Genomic DNA, 19,307 nt, shown 5'->3' with positions numbered 1-19,307 from the left:
TGGTTAATTGCAAAAATGTCACCTGTTAGCATCACCAGACCCTATTGAAAGGGGTCAACCAACATACATGTCCTTCAACCTGTAATGTAAACAACTACCCCTCCCCGAATCCTCACTTTGTTTGGAGTTAATCATACACATTTAATTTTTTGATTAACAAATCATAGGATTGACACAGATGACTGTTGTTTACGGTAGGTAACAATTTCAAGCTTTAGGGATTGTGATCACTGAAAAAACACAATCACAATATCAAACAAGATTCAGAAATTGTTAAGCAAGAAATATTGTGATCACGTCCTTATTTAGTGAAATAACTGTATACAAAATGTTAGGCCCAATACCTAGGTAGTGGCAGAATTTTTATTTTCATATATTTAAATGACCAGGTGTTGCATAACACAAATCAATAAATCATTTATAATTTGTTTGCATTTGCCTTGATTCAGACAATTTTACCCGTCAGTGATAGGGTTTATTGAATAAATACTGTGTGGTGTTTTTTATTGTATTAATTTTTCTTCATATAGGTGCTTACAAAAAAAAATGTGGAGACAAAAAAAGAAGGCGCCACCATAGTGCACAATCAGTGGTAACAGACACGCAGCGCAAGTGATGCTGCACTTACAAGCTGCCAGACACTTGAGAAGTGTCACAATCAGTGGTAACAGACACGCCATGAGCGCAAGTGATGCTGTACTTACAAGCTGCCAGACACTTGAGAAGTGCACAATCAGTGGTAACAGACACGCCGTGAGCGCAAGTGATGCTGTACTTACAAGCTGCCAGACACTTGAGAAGTGCACAATCAGTGGTAACAGACACGCCGTGAGCGCAAGTGATGCTGTACTTACAAGCTGCCAGACACTTGAGAAGTGTCACAATCAGTGGTAACAGACACGCCATGAGCGCAAGTGATGCTGTACTTACAAGCTGCCAGACACTTGAGAAGTGGACAATCAGTGGTAACAGACACGCCGTGAGCGCAAGTGATGCTGTACTTACAAGCTGCCAGACACTTGAGAAGTGCACAATCAGTGGTAACAGACACGCCGTGAGCGCAAGTGATGCTGTACTTACAAGCTGCCAGACACTTGAGAAGTGCACAATCAGTGGTAACAGACACGCCGTGAGCGCAAGTGATGCTGTACTTACAAGCTGCCAGACACTTGAGAAGTGCACAATCAGTGGTAACAGACACGCCGTGAGCGCAAGTGATGCTGTACTTACAAGCTGCCAGACACTTGAGAAGTGTCACAATCAGTGGTAACAGACACGCCATGAGCGCAAGTGATGCTGTACTTACAAGCTGCCAGACACTTGAGAAGTGCACAATCAGTGGTAACAGACACGCCGTGAGCGCAAGTGATGCTGTACTTACAAGCTGCCAGACACTTGAGAAGTGCACAATCAGTGGTAACAGACACGCCGTGAGCGCAAGTGATGCTGTACTTACAAGCTGCCAGACACTTGAGAAGTGTCACAATCAGTGGTAACAGACACGCCGTGAGCGCAAGTGATGCTGTACTTACAAGCTGCCAGACACTTGAGAAGTGGACAATCAGTGGTAACAGACACGCCGTGAGCGCAAGTGATGCTGTACTTACAAGCTGCCAGACACTTGAGAAGTGCACAATCAGTGGTAACAGACACGCCGTGAGCGCAAGTGATGCTGTACTTACTAGCTGCCAGACACTTGAGAAGTGCACAATCAGTGGTAACAGACACGCCGTGAGCGCAAGTGATGCTGTACTTACAAGCTGCCAGACACTTGAGAAGTGCACAATCAGTGGTAACAGACACGCCGTGAGCGCAAGTGATGCTGTACTTACAAGCTGCCAGACACTTGAGAAGTGAACAATCAGTGGTAACAGACATGCCTTGAGCGCAAGTGATGCTGTACTTACAAGCTGCCAGACACTTGAGAAGTGCACAATCAGTGGTAACAGACATGCCTTGAGCGCAAGTGATGCTGTACTTACAAGCTGCCAGACACTTGAGAAGTGCACAATCAGTGGTAACAGACACGCCGTGAGCGCAAGTGATGCTGTACTTACAAGCTGCCAGACACTTGAGAAGTGTACAATCAGTGGTAACAGACACGCCGTGAGCGCAAGTGATGCTGTACTTACAAGCTGCCAGACACTTGAGAAGTGGACAATCAGTGGTAACAGACACGCCGTGAGTGAAAAGTGATGCTGTACTTACAAGCTACCAGACACTTGAGAAGTGGACAATCAGTGGTAACAGACACGCTGTGAGCGCAAGTGATGCTGTACTTACAAGCTGCCAGACACTTGAGAAGTGGACAATCAGTGGTAACAGACACGCTGTGAGCGCAAGTGATGCTGTACTTTTAGTAGAATTTACAAAGAAAAATGATTTCCAATAAAAATCTCACACAATTCAAAATATTTTTTAATACATATGATCATTTTATTTCACAACACTTGCCTTTGTTTGAAGATAATTGAAGAGGTTGTTTGTATATATATTTATGATTTATATGATCCAACAAAATTAAACATATATATTATACATTTCAGAACCACAGAATTTGTTTTCTTTTTATATGACTGGATGAATGTTATCCTCAAACAAGAGATGTTTAGATGGAATTAACAATTGAGATATAGCATGTATGGTATTAATCTTCTTTATAAGCCAAAAATAAACTATTTGGCTTTGGAAACATAAAACGAGAAGTCTAATATGCAATGCCATAAATATCTTAACACCAATCATGTTATCAATTAAGTCCTCCATGTTTTTGCTGCCTAATTACAAGCACACTGCCATAATGATAGAAGGTGTTGGCTAACTTATCAAACAAGCACATAATTCCAAGACTGCAGAGATCTCTATTTATTTAGATTTGTAGTAACTATTTTACAGACTTTTTTTTAGTCATAAACTGATTAAATACTTTCTTCACAAAACACCACATCAAAGCCAATAACTTTTCTATAAGAAGCCGCACATTACAGAATTTATCACCGTTAGAAATTAAACAATTTATGCTAAAACAAAAATCTCCACTAACGCATAGAAAGTTTTTTCAAGTTTCTTACTATGTAACAAACGTAAAAAAGTAAAAGTGTAGTTTCAGCTTAAACACCCCCCCCCCCCCGATACTTTAGGCATTTTAGCAATTCTAAAAGAATGTTTCTGAGGTTGGAATCTGGAACAAAAGCCAATCATAGTCCTAACTTATTATGGTGTCAGCTGGATGTCCAATTGTGTATTGTGCCCATATGAAACTGGAAGTTCATACTGTAAATAAAACAATACAAATATGTGGAGGTTTACTTAAAGGGACAGTCTACTCCAGAATTGTTATTGTTTAAAAAGATTGATAATCCCTGTATTACCCATTCCTCAGTTTTGCATGAACAATACTGTTATATTAATATATTTTTTACCTCTGTGATTACCTTGTATCTAAGCCTCAGTAAACTGCCCCCTTATCTCAGTGCTTTTTACAGACTTGCGTTTTGGCCAATCAGTGCTGACTCATTCGTAACTCCACAGGAGTAAGCACAGTGTTATCTATATGGCACACATTAACTAGCACTGTCTTGCTGTGAAAAGCTAATAAAATGCACTTAGATAAGATAAAGGTAGCCTGCAAGGGCTTAGAACCAGGCAGAGATATAGAGTTTTAAAGATGATAAAGTATATTAATATAATAATGTTGGTTGTGCAAAGCTGGGGAATGGGTAGTAAAGGTGTTATCTATCTATTTAAAGGGCCAGTCAACACAGTAGATTTGCATAATCAACAAATGCAAGATAACAAGACAATGCAATATCACTTAGTCTGAACTTCAAAATGAGTAGTAGATTTTTTTCTGACAATTTTAAAAGTTATGTCTTTTTCCACTCCCCCTGTACCATGTGACAGCCATCAGCCATTCACAAATGCATACACGTACCATGTGATAGAAATCAGCCATTCACAAACGCATACACACTTATTGTTGCACATGCTCAGTTGGAGCTGGTGACTCAAAAAGTTTAAATATAAAAAAAGACTGCACATTTTGTTAATGTAAGTAAATTGGAAAGTTGTTTAAAATGGCATGCTCTATCTGAATAATGAAAGTTTAATTTTGATTGAGTGTCCCTTTAAACAATAACACTTTGGAGTAGACTGTCCCTTTACTCTGAGTGTGATTAATAGTAATGTAATCTCAGATTCTCACAATATTCCAGTTACAATTGGAGTTTGTTGTACACCAGCAGCTTTACACGATTCATGTATTTGCGAAACATAACAAGATCAGGGAAAGTTCTCAGTTTACTTATTGCTAAATGGTATATTTGTAATGTTACCAAACCCAGAAGAGGAATAAAAGTTGTATAAACTTTTTTGAAATACAGTAGATATTTGGCTTGAAAATGAATGAGATCATCACACACAATTGTGCAGCTCACTATTTCTACATATTTAATTTTTTTTCTATTATCAATTTTGCGTAGTTCCCTTTTTTAAAGAGTAATCCTAGTTGAGCTCAGAAGTGTGCACGTGTATTTAGTCATCTTGTAGCAGTGTTTGCAACAATGTTTATAGCGATGTTATACATAGTGGCAAACAACTGCTCCTAAACTCCTATCAGCCTACCTAGATTAACTCTTCAAGAGAACAAAGACATATTTGCTACATTAGTTGTTTACAATTGCATGCTCTGTCTGAATCATGAAGTTTCATGTTCACTTTACGGTCACATTAATAAAATTAATTAACACTTCTTGAAGGCAGACCAGGAGTAACTAAAGTATAGTTTTTCATTTTAATGAAACCTTCATAAAATAATTCTACAACTGTATAAAGACCTCTGCCACTTGCAAACATATAACAAATTACCTTGATTGATGGACTTGTTTATATACTAAAGATGCAACAGCACAAAAACAGGATTTTTTTTAAATGTTAGCTTCTAATTGAAACAAATTTAACAAAAGTCTTACAAATACATTTCTACAACATATTTTTTTACCCTACGTATATAACCAGACAATATACTATCTTATATTTTGAATAGATTGTGGATTACATTGTATATTTCTTTTGTGTGTTTAATAAAGAACGTGCTTGTTTAATTAAGAAATATAATGGGAGTGTGGAAGGGTTATGGATTTTTTTTTCTGTACAATTGCAGGAATTTATAATAAACCTTATATTCTCAGAATTCAACTAGAAAGTCAATTAGATGCTCTGCATTCTTCACAATAATCTCCCTTGGCTAATGTTGCTAGTCTAAGAGGAGATAAGCCATATAATTTTACAGAAAGCAGTCCATTGATTCCTTTAGCAAACACGGCTCAGCAATCTATCTTCAATACAAAATAATGAGGTGGCGGCAGTGCAGTGAGGAACCCGTCTTTAAGATTTCACGTAAGGGAATCCAGCTGTGCTTGGATAGTCTCAAGCTATTAAGAAAAAAACAGAAGAAAAGATTTTATGTATAAAGATTATTTACACACACAAACAAAACAGCTTCTAAAGTTTTGCATATTAAATTTATTTGCGTAGGGTTATTATAAAAAAAGCATCAGAATCACAGAATATCTATTTCATAAGAAGCCATTTAAATTTGAGGCTTAAATGAATATTCAGGATTGCAGAGAATTGAACACCTGTTTTTATAATAGCAAATTACTATTTGTCATTTGGCATTATAGAGGAGGTTGAGCTGTGATGTAGAACTCATTTTTCCCTGTGATTGAGCTTAATCTTTTATGCATAGTGAGGCAATTTGAGGTTCTGTCTAAAGATGGAAATTAAAGGCATAATCTCTACAAAATTCTAATTTACTGTATAGTAATTTTATAAAGTACATTTTCTATAAAAACTAAACATCAATGAAAGCCACAAGAAATTGGGAAACAGGCTTTAGTGGTGAATCCTATGTAGCTACTATTATTACATATTATTATGCAACTACATTTTGGGGATAGGAGCATAGGCGATGCTGCCTAATTATAATTTCAATTATTTTAAATATTATATTATTTAAATAATTTAAAGTGAAAGTAAATTTGAATGAATAAGTGTCCGGTTTTTAAAAATACTATTAAAAACAGGGGCTCTTTGATTCATTAAAATTTATATTAAAGCATTTTTTTTAAAAATAACTTTTTCTTTAGGAAACCCAGACCGGCAATCCTCCACCTGCAGCTTCTCTGTACACCGTAATGACGAAATCGTTGCAAGCACCCCAAGGCATCCAGCTCGTGAGGCCACACAATGATTGGAGAAAGCCGGATTCATCATTGCGGTGCTAAGTATAACAGGAGCTGTGGGCTGAGGAATGCCGGTCTAGGTTTCCTAAAGAAAAAAGTAAGTATTTAAGGTATTTTAAAAAAAAATAATGAATGAATGAAAGTGCCCCTGTATTTTTTCCATTTTCTTTTTATTAAGAATCCAAAAGGAAGAAAACACACTGATACAAAAAAGTCATATTACATGTAACAAAATGTATATATGACAAGAAGAATCAATGCATATGAATATCCATTCCGAATTCTTGATTTTGCAATTATACAGAAACATGTCTAACAATAACATAGGTGTCTAAATGCCTTCAATAGAATCATTCAAAAGCTAAATATTTGATGTACCTGAATAAGGATAAGATTTGTAGTATTTGATTGAAAATAAATACAATCGGTTCACTGGACAAGGGGGATGTAGGCTTTAATGTTTTTAAGTATTGTTCCCAGGTGCACTGCAGCTCAATAAACTGGTCTCTTTTGCCTGATTTATATGAACTATATTCCTTCAACTCAATCAAAGTAGTTACCTTACTTCGCCATAGCTCTAAGGAGGGTATTACGGTGGATCTCCAATTTTGTGCAATAAGAACTTTAACACTGTTTATCATGATTTTTAGTAAAGGTCTGAAATGGCTCTGAGGTAATTTAGTGGATTTGTTAAGCAACCAAAGCAAAGGATCTAGTGGGAGGAGAGTCTGAAAGATATCTTCTATTTTTTTAATTATATCTCTCCCAAGTCAACTAATTTGAGAACACCGAAGCCACATGTGACCCATATTACTTCCTACATGACCACAACTCCAGCAATGATTTTTAGTTTTGGGAAATAGTTTGTGTAGTCTCTTAGGGGTCAAATACCAACAATGTAAAATTTTATAGTTAATCTCAAGGATGGAAGAGGAGGAGGATTTTGTATTATGAAAAATGTTAGTTGCTATTTGAGGGGTTATAATCACTCCAAGTTCCCTTTCCCATGTTTCAATAGAGTGTGGTAGATTACCTGGGGGAGGTTGGGTAATAATCTTGTAGATGAGTGAAAGACTGTGTTTAATAGGGGGTTTAGTGTTAAATCCTTTCTCAAGGTTCGTTAACGAGCGGGTCAAGTTTCTGGAGTGTTGGTGTGTTGTAATGTAATGATGTACTCTTCTGTAAGAAAACTAGTTTTTGGCCCAGGAAAGACCCTTACTAATCATCTGTTCGTGTGTGCAAAACAGTTCTTTTATCGTTAGATGGTTAATAGAGATATCTTCCATAGTAGTGTTAGTGCTCGTATTTTTACTCAAGTCTAGAATAAAGAATTCACTGTTGTGAAGTATTGATGTTAAAGGTCCCGGGTAGGGGTTTGTCCTAGTAATGTTGTCCCACATTTTTAAAGTCTATTGAGTGATTGGGTTAGAGAGATGTGTTAAGTATGCAGATTTTGGGTGCCAGCAGATTGAGGGGAGCTTGAGAGATAGGAAACAATTGATCGTATTGGCGAACGTAGACAACAGAATATTCTGAATATTCTGATGGTTAACAGAGTAACCGTTATGTGCACTAGTTAGTAAGATACCTGGTAAAGATTAGCGAATATCTTCCCTTGAACTCCTCTCGGCGGAACACTCCCTTTGTCAAGGGATTGCTGGAGGGAAAAAAATAAGGTTTAGGTGAATACCTTCAGGTAGCTACTTCGGCTGTAGGTCGGCTTTCAACACTGCATCCGGGCGGGCAATGCCATTTGCTATCCTCCTCGGTAACACCTGAATGACGTAACTAGCTGTAAGGCATCCTGGTCAGAGGTCACTGGTGTATATTCAAATGATGACAATAGCGCTATTGTTTGTAATTCCTTTTCTGTAGATAAAGAATCTCACTGGTAGTGTAAGATATATCATCAATCCTCTTCTTGATGATTTTTGATGCTGGTTACGTGTAAAGGTTTTTGTTCCCATACACCTCCCTCCATTCACTTCGTGTTTCGCCACTTGGGGGCTTTATCAAGACATATGTTATCATATCTTGCTTTGCTCTATATAAAGGCCTCCTTTTTCGATTGGTTGTAAATTAACTACAAACATTTAGTTAAGGTGGATATTCTTAGTTTCAGGTCTTGATGACGTTTTAAGGTGGAATTACCATCTTTTTTGTGCATGGTGATAGGACTGTGACATATGTATCCTTTTATCAACATTACAGGTATAACGGCTATCCACATATACATCAATTCTCTATTGTTGTCTATATTTAGAATAATAAATATCTGGTTCCAACAAATGATCTAAAAACATTTCAGATATATTTCTGTATAGGAATAACCAGATTTAATGGGACGGTAAAATATTACAGGTTCATAAATATAGTTCATACGGTGTTCATTTTACAACCTATTCAGTTTTGTAATTAATTTAAATTAAAACTAATAAAACAGCAATATCAAATTTAATCCTGAGATAATAAATCCCAAATTTATAATACAATGTACAAAAAAAACTTATTTAATACATTTTTGATTGTATTTAGAAGGTGTAACATCAATTTCAGAATTTAGTCCTGAAGGATACAATATATCCATTTTATATATAAGTTCAGCCTCCAGTTTAAGCAGTTTGTGTTTCAAACTCCAATTTGGACTAACTTTCATAATTCCCCAATAATGGAAATCTTTGAGGTTGTTGTTGTGAATCTCCCTAAAATGACTGTACAGATGTGTGTCTAGGGTTCCTCTATTTATACAAGATATATATTCCCTTATACACTCTCTAAGAGTCCTGGTGGTTTTGCCTAAATAGATTTTATTGCATGAGCATTTGATAGCATAAATAACCCATTTGTCCTGACATCTTATAGTTTCCTTTATTAGAAGTTTATAGTTGTTGGAGGGAGAAATTAGAGATTTTATTTTACTAGAGAACTGGCATGATCTACATCGAAAACATAGGAAAAAACCTCATAAGGGGTTTCCGTTTAGATTCTGTTCATATCCCTTAAATTTGATTTCAATTCGCTGGGTGCTAGTAAACTTTTGACATTCTGGGCTTTTTTGTATATCATTCTGGGTCGATCTGTAACTTTGCCACTAATTAACAGATCTGTTTGGATCAGATGCCAATGCTTATTGAGAATGTTTATCATTATCTTATTGTCACAGTTGTAATTGGTGATAAAGGGAACATCTATCTTTGTTTGATCTAGTGTATTGTCTTTAGAAGTGTTTTTTTTGTTTAACCAAAAGGCTACTTCTGTCTCTGTTGTCTACTTCTGTCCTAGCTTTTTCTATAATTTCAGGATTGTAACCTCTTTCTGTACATTTTTTGTTCTAGGAGTGTTATTTGATTGTCATAATCTAAAGATCTGGAACAGTTTCTTTGTATCCTAAGATATTGCCCCTTAGGGATATTATCTTTCCACTTTTGTAAGTGGCAGCTTTTATAGTGAATTAAGTTGTTAGCATCGACTTTTTTAAAGTGAGTGGTGGTGACTAGTTCTTCTCCTACAATATCTATATCTAAATCCAGAAAACAGAATTTATGCTTACCTGATAAATTACTTTCTCCAACGGTGTGTCCGGTCCACGGCGTCATCCTTACTTGTGGGATATTCTCTTCCCCAACAGGAAATGGCAAAGAGCCCAGCAAAGCTGGTCATATGATCCCTCCTAGGCTCCGCCTACCCCAGTCATTCGACCGACGTACAGGAGGAAATATGCATAGGAGAAACCATATGATACCGTGGTGACTGTAGTTAGAGAAAAAAATTCATCAGACCTGATTAAAAAAACCAGGGCGGGCCGTGGACCGGACACACCGTTGGAGAAAGTAATTTATCAGGTAAGCATAAATTCTGTTTTCTCCAACATAGGTGTGTCCGGTCCACGGCGTCATCCTTACTTGTGGGAACCAATACCAAAGCTTTAGGACACGGATGAAGGGAGGGAGCAAATCAGGTCACCTAAATGGAAGGCACCACGGCTTGAAAACCTTTCTCCCAAAAATAGCCTCTGAAGAAGCAAAAGTATCAAATTTGTAAAATTTAAACACCAAAAAACTCTTAGCCATCTCCGTGGAGATGTTGCCTGTGCAACGGCAAAGAGAATGACTGGGGTAGGCGGAGCCTAGGAGGGATCATATGACCAGCTTTGCTGGGCTCTTTGCCATTTCCTGTTGGGGAAGAGAATATCCCACAAGTAAGGATGACGCCGTGGACCGGACACACCTATGTTGGAGAAATGTAATGTTTCTTTGACTGTGAATGTGGGTGAATTGCAGACCTATTTGTTTTTTGTTCATATCTGATAGTAATTCCTGTAAATCCTGTAGACCACCCTTTCCATACAATAAATAGATCATCAATATATCTTTTATATAGCACAAGATTCGCACTTAGCCTATGCATTGGAGAGAAATTTGTCTCCCAGTGTCCCATAAATAAGTTGGCATAGCTAGGTGCGAATCTTGTGCCCATTGCGGTTCCCTTTTGCTGCAAGTAGAAATGTTCCTCAAATGCAAAGTAATTTTGTTGGTTCCTCAAATCAATAGGTATACTAAACATAAAAGAATTTGATTTCTTAAAACCCAAATTCCCTAAAATCCCTATCTTCTATGTTACCCAAGATCCATAAGGATCTATCCAACTCACCAGGTAGAGCAATAATATCAGGTATTAACTCCATAACAGCCAACTTATCCAAATACATTGATGGTTTCCTTCAATATTATGTGAAACAGTTGCCGACTTATTTGAAAGACACTAGATACATTTTACAGTGTCTCAACCAATTTTCATGGGACAATCAATATATTTTTGTCACCTGTGATGTATCCTCACTTTGCACGAGTATAAGTCATGAGCTAGGTCTTAAAGCCATCAAATTGTATTTAGATGGAGACCATACATTGCTGATAGAACAGAAAGAATTTATTTTAGAAAGCATAAAGTTCATTCTGGAACAAAATTATTTTGCATTTGAGGAACATTTCTACTAGCAGCTAAATGGAACTGCCATTGGCACAAGATTCGCACCTAGCTATGCCAACTTATTTATGGGACACTGGGAGACAAATTTCTTTCCAATGCATAAGCTAGGTGCGAAGCTTGTGCTATATAATATATATATTGATGATCTATTTATGGTATGGAAAGGAGGTTAGAGGATTTACAGGAATTACTATCAGAAATGAACAAAAACCAAATTGGTCTGCAATTCACCCACGCTTACAGTAAAAATTTATTTACATTTCTGGATTTAGATATTGATATTGTAGGGGAAGAACTAGTCACCACCACTCACTTTAAAAAAGTTGATGCTAACAACTTAATTCACTATAAAAGCTGCCACTTACAAAAGTGGAAAGATAATATCCCTAAGGGGCAATATCTTAGGATAAAAAGAAACTGTTGCAGATCTATAGATTATGACAATCAAATAACACTCCTAGAGCAAAAATTTACATAAAGAGGTTTCAATCCTGAAATTATAGAAAAAGCTAAGACAGAAGTAGACAACAGAGACAGAAGTAGCCTTTTGGTTCCACAAAAAAACACTTCTAAAGACAATACACTAGATCAAACAAAGATAGATATTCTCTGTATCACTGATTACAACTGTGACAATAAGATAATGCTGAAAATTCTCAATATACATTGGCATCTGATCCAAACGGATCCGTTAATTGGTGACAAAGTTACAGATCGACCCAGAATGATATACAGAAAAGCCCAGAATTTCAAAAGTTGACTAGCACCCAGCGAATTGAAATCAAACAAATGTAAGGGATATGAACAGAATCTAAACGGAAACCCCTTACGAGGTTTTTTCCCATGTTTTGGATATAGATCATGCCAGTTCTCTAGTAAAATAAAATCTCTAATTTCTACCTCCAACAACTATAAACTTCTAATAAAGGAAACTATAAAATGTCAGGACAACGGGGTTATTTATGCTATCAAATGCTCATGCAATAAAATCTATTTAGGTGAAACCACCAGGACTCTTAGAGAGCGTAAAAGGGAACATATCTCTTGTATAGATAGAGGAACCCTAGACACACATCTGTACAGATTCACAACAACAACCTCAAAGATTTCCATTATTGGGGAATTATAAAAATTAGTCCAAATTGGAGAGGTGGCAATTTGGAACGCAAACTGCTTAAACTGGAGGCTGAACTTATAAATAAAATGGATACATTGTATCCTTCAGGACTAAATTCAGAAAATTGATGTTTCCCCTTTTTAATAAAATAAAAAATGTATTAAATAAGTTATTGGGAACATTGTATTATACATTTGGGATTTATTAACTCAGGATTAAATTTGATTTTGCTGTTTTATTAGTTTTAATTTAAATGAATTACAAAAATGAATAGGTTGTAAAATGAACACCGTATGAACTATATTTATGAATCTGTAATATTTTACCTTACCATTAAATCTGGTTATTCCAATACAGAAATATATCTGAAATGTTTTTAGATAAGTTGTTGGAACCAGATATTCATTATTCTAAATATAGACATCAACAGAGAATTGATGTATATGTGGATAGTCGTTGTACATGTAATGTTGATAAAAGGATACATATGTCACAGTACTATCACCATGTACAAAAAAATTGATAATTCTACCTTAAAACTTCATCAAGACCTGAAACTAAGAATATCCACCTTAAATACATTTTTGGAGTTAATTGACAACCAATGGAAAAAGAAGGAGGCTTTTTTATAGAGCAAAGCAAGATATTATAATATATGTCTTGATAAAGCCCCCAAGTGGCGAAACGCATTCACCAGGACCATATTTTGCTTTGCCTATTTCTTTGTACACCCACCCTGAGGAGTTCTCGAAGTGAACGGAGGGAGGTGTATGGGAACAAAAACCTTTACACGTAACCAGCATCAAAAATCACCCAGAAGAGGATTGGTGATATTTCTTACACTACCAGTGAGATTCTTTATCTACAGAAAAGGAATTACCCACAATAGCGCTATTGTCATCATTTGAATCTACACCAGTGACCTCTGACCAGGACGCCTTATGGCTAGTTATGTCATTCAGGTGTTGCCGAGGAGGATAGCAAATGGCATTGTCCGCCGGAATGCAGTGTTGAAAGCCGACCTAAAGCCGAAGTAGCTACCTGAAAGTATTCACCTAAACCTTATTTTTTTCCCTCCAGCAATCCCTTGACCAACAGAGTGTTCAGCCGAGAGGAGTTCAAGGGAAGATATTTGCTAATCTTTACCAGGTACCTTACTAACTAGTGCACATAACGGTTACTCTGTTAACCATCAGAATATTCTGTTGTCTACGATCAATTCGCCAATACGATCAATTGTATCCTATCTTTATCCACTGTTTTGGAACTTTGCAGGACTCTATAGGACTCTGCAGACCAACATCTCCTATGACGAGTTTTCCTTGTTGGTACTAAAATAATTTTAAAGGTGTGCTTTCAAAGATTTGCTTTTAAATGGGGAGACGTCCCCTATTTAGTTATTATACAGGGAGTGCAGAATTATTAGGCAAGTTGTATTTTTGAGGATTCATTTTATTATTGAACAACAACCATGTTCTCAATGAACCCAAAAAACTCATTAATTTCAAAGCTGAATAGTTTTGGAAGTAGTTTTTAGTTTGTTTTTAGTTATAGCTATTTTAGGGGGATATCTGTGTGTGCAGGTGACTATTACTGTGCATAATTATTAGGCAACTTAACAAAAAACAAATATATACCCATTTCAATTATTTATTTTTACCAGTGAAACCAATATAACATCTCAACATTCACAAATATACATTTCTGACATTCAAAAACAAAACAAAAACAAATCAGTGACCAATATAGCCACCTTTCTTTGCAAGGACACTCAAAAGCCTGCCATCCATGGATTCTGTCAGTGTTTTGATCTGTTCACCATCAACATTGCGTGCAGCAGCAACCACAGCCTCCCAGACACTGTTCAGAGAGGTGTACTGTTTTCCCTCCTTGTAAATCTCACATTTGATGATGGACCACAGGTTCTCAATGGGGTTCAGATCAGGTTAACAAGGAGGCCATGTCATTAGATTTTCTTCTTTTATAAACTTTCTTGCCAGCCACGCTGTGGAGTACTTGGACGCATGTGATGGAGCATTGTCCTGCATGAAAATCATGTTTTTCTTGAAGGATGCAGACTTCTTCCTGTACCGCTGCTTGAAGAAGGTGTCTTCCAGAAACTGGCAGTAGGAATGGGAGTTGAGCTTGACTCCATCCTCAACCCGAAAAGGCCCCACAAGCTCATCTTTGATGATACCAGCCCAAACCAGTACTCCACCTCCACCTTGCTGGTGTCTGAGTCGGACTGGAGCTCTCTGCCCTTTACCAATCCAGCCACGGGCCCATCCATCTGGCCCATAAAGACTCACTCTCATTTCATCAGTCCATAAAACCTTAGAAAAATCAGTCTTGAGATATTTCTTGGCCCAGTCTTGACGTTTCAGCTTGTGTGTCTTGTTCAGTGGTGGTCGTCTTTCAGCCTTTCTTATCTTGGCCATGTCTCTGAGTATTGCACACCTTGTGCTTTTGGGCACTCCAGTGATGTTGCAGCTCTGAAATATGGCCAAACTGGTGGCAAGTGGCAGCTGCACGCTTGACTTTTCTCAGTTCATGGGCAGTTATTTTGCGCCTTGGTTTTTCCACACGCTTCTTGCGACCCTGTTGACTATTTTGAATGAAACGCTTGATTGTTCGATGATCACGCTTCAGAAGCTTTGCAATTTTAAGAGTGCTGCATCCCTCTGCAAGATATCTCACTATTTTTTACTTTTCTGAGCCTGTCAAGTCCTTCTTTTGACCCATTTTGCCAAAGGAAAGGAAGTTGCCTAATAATTATGCACACCTGATATAGGGTGTTGATGTCATTAGACCACACCCCTTCTCATTACAGAGATGCACATCAGCTAATATGCTTAATTGGTAGTAGGATTTTGAGCCTATACAGCTTGGAGTAAGACAACATGCATAAACAGGATGATGTGGATCTGTACTCTAATAAATAATTTGTATATATTTTTATATATCTGCCTCAGCCTTTATATGCTATTTAGTATGCCTTTTATTATGTGATACACATTAATTCATGATTTGAGGTCCATATTTTATTTACTTATTATACACTAGATTGTGGTTTTAATAGATATATATGACCTGTGCTTAATATTGCTGTCACTTTTCTTGCATTATTAATTCTACCAAGCCAGGAAAGATTTGTATTAGTCCAAGAGGAGAGGTAGTATACCTGTTATTTCGTTATTTAGTCTGATTTTTGTCATCAGGGCTTCAATAAGGCAGGTGAAAAGTAGGACAAGGAGCAGCCCTGTCTTGTACCATTTGTTATTTGAAAAGGTTGTGATAAGGTACCGTTAAGTAATACTCTGGAGCTGGGGGAATCGTATAACGCAAAAAATTCTATGTAATGTTTTATGTCCCATCCCAAAGGCATGCAAAGTTGCTTTCAGAAAATGCCATCCAACACGGTCGAAGGCCTTCTCTGCATCTGTAGATAGCCAAATAGAGGGAATATGTTCTGATTTTGCATACCACATTAAATGGAGATTGCGTATCATGTTGTCTTTAGCTTTTTTGTATCTGAATTAAGTAACGAGGAAAGTGCCCCTGTTTTTAATAGTATTTTTAAAAACCGGCACTCATTCATTCAAATTTACATTCACTTTAAACTATTATAATTTTAAATTATTTTTTTCAGTTTTGATGATAAATCTATACTTTGTTAGAATATATTCCGTGGACTACCAATCTGGGATTGTGACAACTAAACACCCTAAACCTTTTAAGTTGGAAATAGATGCTTTAATGAGTCTAGTTAAAGGGACAGTCTAGTCAAAATTAAACTTTCCAGATTCAGAAAGGGTAATTTTAAACAATTTTTTAATCATCAAATTTGCTTTGTTCTCGTGGTATTCTTTGTTGAAAGCTAAACCTAGGTGGACACATATGCTAGTTTCTAAGCCCTTAAAGGCCACCTCTTATCTCAGTGCATTTTGACAATTTTTCACAGTTAGACAACGATAGTTCATGTGTGCCATATAGATAACTGTGCTCTTGAGTTTATGAGTCAGCGCTGATTGGCTAAAATGAAAATCTGTCAAAAGAACTAAAATAAGGGGGTAGTCTGCAGAGGCTTAGACACATGGTAATCACAGAGGTAAAAAGTGTATTAATATAACCGTGTTGGTTATGCAAAACTGGGGAAGGGGCAATAAAGTGATTATCTTTTTAAACAATAACAATTCTGAAGTAGGCTCTAAAAGTAGAGTTTTATAGTACTAGTATAAAAAATGTTGTCACGTGAAACGCTGATTAAAATGTCAATTCCGATCAAATGTAAAATATAGTAAAAATAGTAATGAAAACTATGGTTAAGTGGCTTAATTGTTATATGGCATATTTGCTATATTTACTTGCTATAAACATGAATCCTATTTAAGTGGAGTATATGACCAGTAGAATAATGTTACAGTGTCCTATTAAGTGCAAGTATAAAACATGCTCTGTGATGCATAAACCAAGCGGTATTACTTAGTGTAAACACAGCGTGTGCATAATGCTATATAGTAGGTTAGCGCTGCGGAATCTGTTGGCACTCTACAAATAACCGATAATAATAATAATAAATAGCACATCATGAAGCACCAGAACGTGATTTTTCCTTCTAATTTGAAATATCAGATGGACACATTGTACATGAGGTCCCCTGTATGTAAATCAAATGTATATATTAATGGTAGTATGAGTCTATACTATTACCACTGACTTGGGGAGGAAAAGAAACAGTCTTGAGATCTTCTAATGAGCACATCTGGACTAGTCTGTTTGTTTTTAGTGAGCAAAGGAATAGAAGTATACTTAAAGGGATACTAAAAATAACATTTTACTTTCATGATTCCGATAGATCAACAATTTGAATCAACTTTCTAATTTACTCCTATTATCAATTTGTATTTGTTTTTTTTTTGCTATCTTTATTAAAAAAGCAGAAACGTAAAGCTTAGAAGCCGGACCATTTTTGGTTCAGCACCTGGGTTACGCTTGCTTATTGGTCGGCTGAATGTAGTCACCAATAACTAAGCAAGTGCTATTTAGGGTGCTGAACTTAAAATGAGCTGGTTCCTAAGCTTTAGATTCCTGGTTTTTAAATAAAGACTGCAAGAGAATTAAGAAAAACGTATAATAGGAGTAAATTAGAAAGTTACTTAACCCTTTGAGTGCTAAGCACTTTCCCACCTGGGTGCTAATATTTTCTAAGTTTTTTTATTTTTTAAATTTTTGAAAAAAAATGTTTTAACTTTTTTTTTTTTTTACAAACCCCCCAAGACTTACACTGTTGGAAAGGTTAGGCGATTACCCTTCCTCCTATACTTAACAATGTTAAGTATAAATAAAGTTGCGCAGTGACGTCATCACGTCATTGCTTGTGACGTCACCACGCATTACGTGAAGCCCCGGCGATGCCTGTCACTCTACAGGCACGATCGCCGGGGTAGGAGCGGTTAGGAGCCCCCAGATCTCCCTCAAGGTGGGAGAGTGCTCATGACGGCTCTGAGCCATCATTAGCACCAGAGTGAGAAACTCTGTGACAGCTCAGAGCCGTCATTAGCACTCAAAGGGTTAAAATTGCATGCTCTATCTGAATCATGAAAGAAACAAATGGGGTTTAGTGTCCCTTTAATAGAATAATTAACTAATAAAAAGGTCCAAGCTATTGAACAGCACAGATCCTGTGATATGGCCCAGTTTCAAATTTTGACTGTGGAGCTCTATTATTTCACTTTGTAGCATATTTCAATTATACAGCCCAAAATTATTGAGATAGATTAAATGTGTCTGTGTGGTGCAGAGCTCCACCATCTAATGTTTTATGCATGTTTCTTTTGTAGCAGTGAATAAACCCCTTAAAAGTCAGTAACACACACACAAAGAGCAGTGAACCAGCAACACACAAAGAGCAGTGAACCAGCAACACACAAACAAACAGCAGTGAACCAGCAACACACAAACAAACAGCAGAGAACCAGCAACACACAATTAACAGTGAACCAGCAACACACAAACAACAGTGAACCAGCAACACACAAACAACAGTGAACCAGCAACACACAAATAGCAGTGAACCAGCAACACACAAATAGCAGTAAACCAGCAACACACAAACAGCAGTGAACCAGCAACACACAAACAGCAGTGAACCAGCAACACACAAATAGCAGTGAACCAGCAACACACAAACAGCTGTAAACCAGCAACACACAAACAGCTGTAAACCAGCAACACACAAACAGCAGTAAACCAGCAACACACAAACAGCAGTAAACCAGCAACACACAAACAGCAGTGAACCAGCAACACACAAACAGAAGTTGTTTATTCCCCATGTTAGATCCAAGACAGACCTAAACGCCAGCACCTTTTAATATGTATAGGTGTCTACCCAATCGGGGAGAGAATCCAGATGTTGCCTCATGTCTTACAGCTATACTGCCCTTTTATTCTTCAAGCCTGCCTGAGATACATTCACACTATGCAGCAGCTTGGTTTAGAGTCTTACTAAGGCCATAAAACTACAGATCCCAGCATGCTGCATGACCATGATGCACTAATATGCAATGCTGGAAATAGTATTTACTAGGCTGCATAAAGTGAGAAATGCTGGCAGCTGCAAGGCAAGAAGGTGTCTTGAAAAAAAAGGCTAGTTTGATGATAAAAAAAAAACTTGCCTCTTCAAGGGACATGAAACTCAACATGTTTCTTCCATGATTCAGATAGAGCTTACAATTTTTCAAATTTCTTGTTATAAAATTGCTTCATTCTCTTGGAATCCTTAGTTGAAGGGTAATCAATGCACTATGGGGAGTTATCTGAAAACATCTGGTGAGCCAATAACAAGAGACAAATGTGAGAAGCCACCAATCAGCCGCAGCCTTGCTGTTGCTGAGCAAATGAGTATATGCTTTTCAACCAAGAGAACAAAGCAAATTTGATAACAAAAGTACATT

General features: G+C 36.9%; 1 protein-coding gene across 1 annotated transcript in view; it reads right to left on the bottom strand.

Moving 5' to 3' along the window:
• Positions 1 to 2,412: 2,412 nt before the first annotated feature.
• Positions 2,413 to 19,307, bottom strand: part of COMMD10 (COMM domain containing 10) — a 1,017,192-nt gene continuing 1,000,297 nt past the window's right edge. The window contains exon 8 of the mRNA XM_053701577.1: positions 2,413 to 5,432. The gene's annotated coding sequence lies outside the window, so the exon portion shown is untranslated. The remainder of the gene's footprint in view (positions 5,433 to 19,307) is intronic.

This window comes from Bombina bombina, chromosome 2 (genome assembly GCF_027579735.1).
Source record: "Bombina bombina isolate aBomBom1 chromosome 2, aBomBom1.pri, whole genome shotgun sequence".
NCBI lineage: Eukaryota > Metazoa > Chordata > Amphibia > Anura > Bombinatoridae > Bombina > Bombina bombina.
The sequence above is the reverse complement of the archived record's forward strand: the minus strand, read 5'-3'. Positions and strand labels throughout refer to the sequence as shown.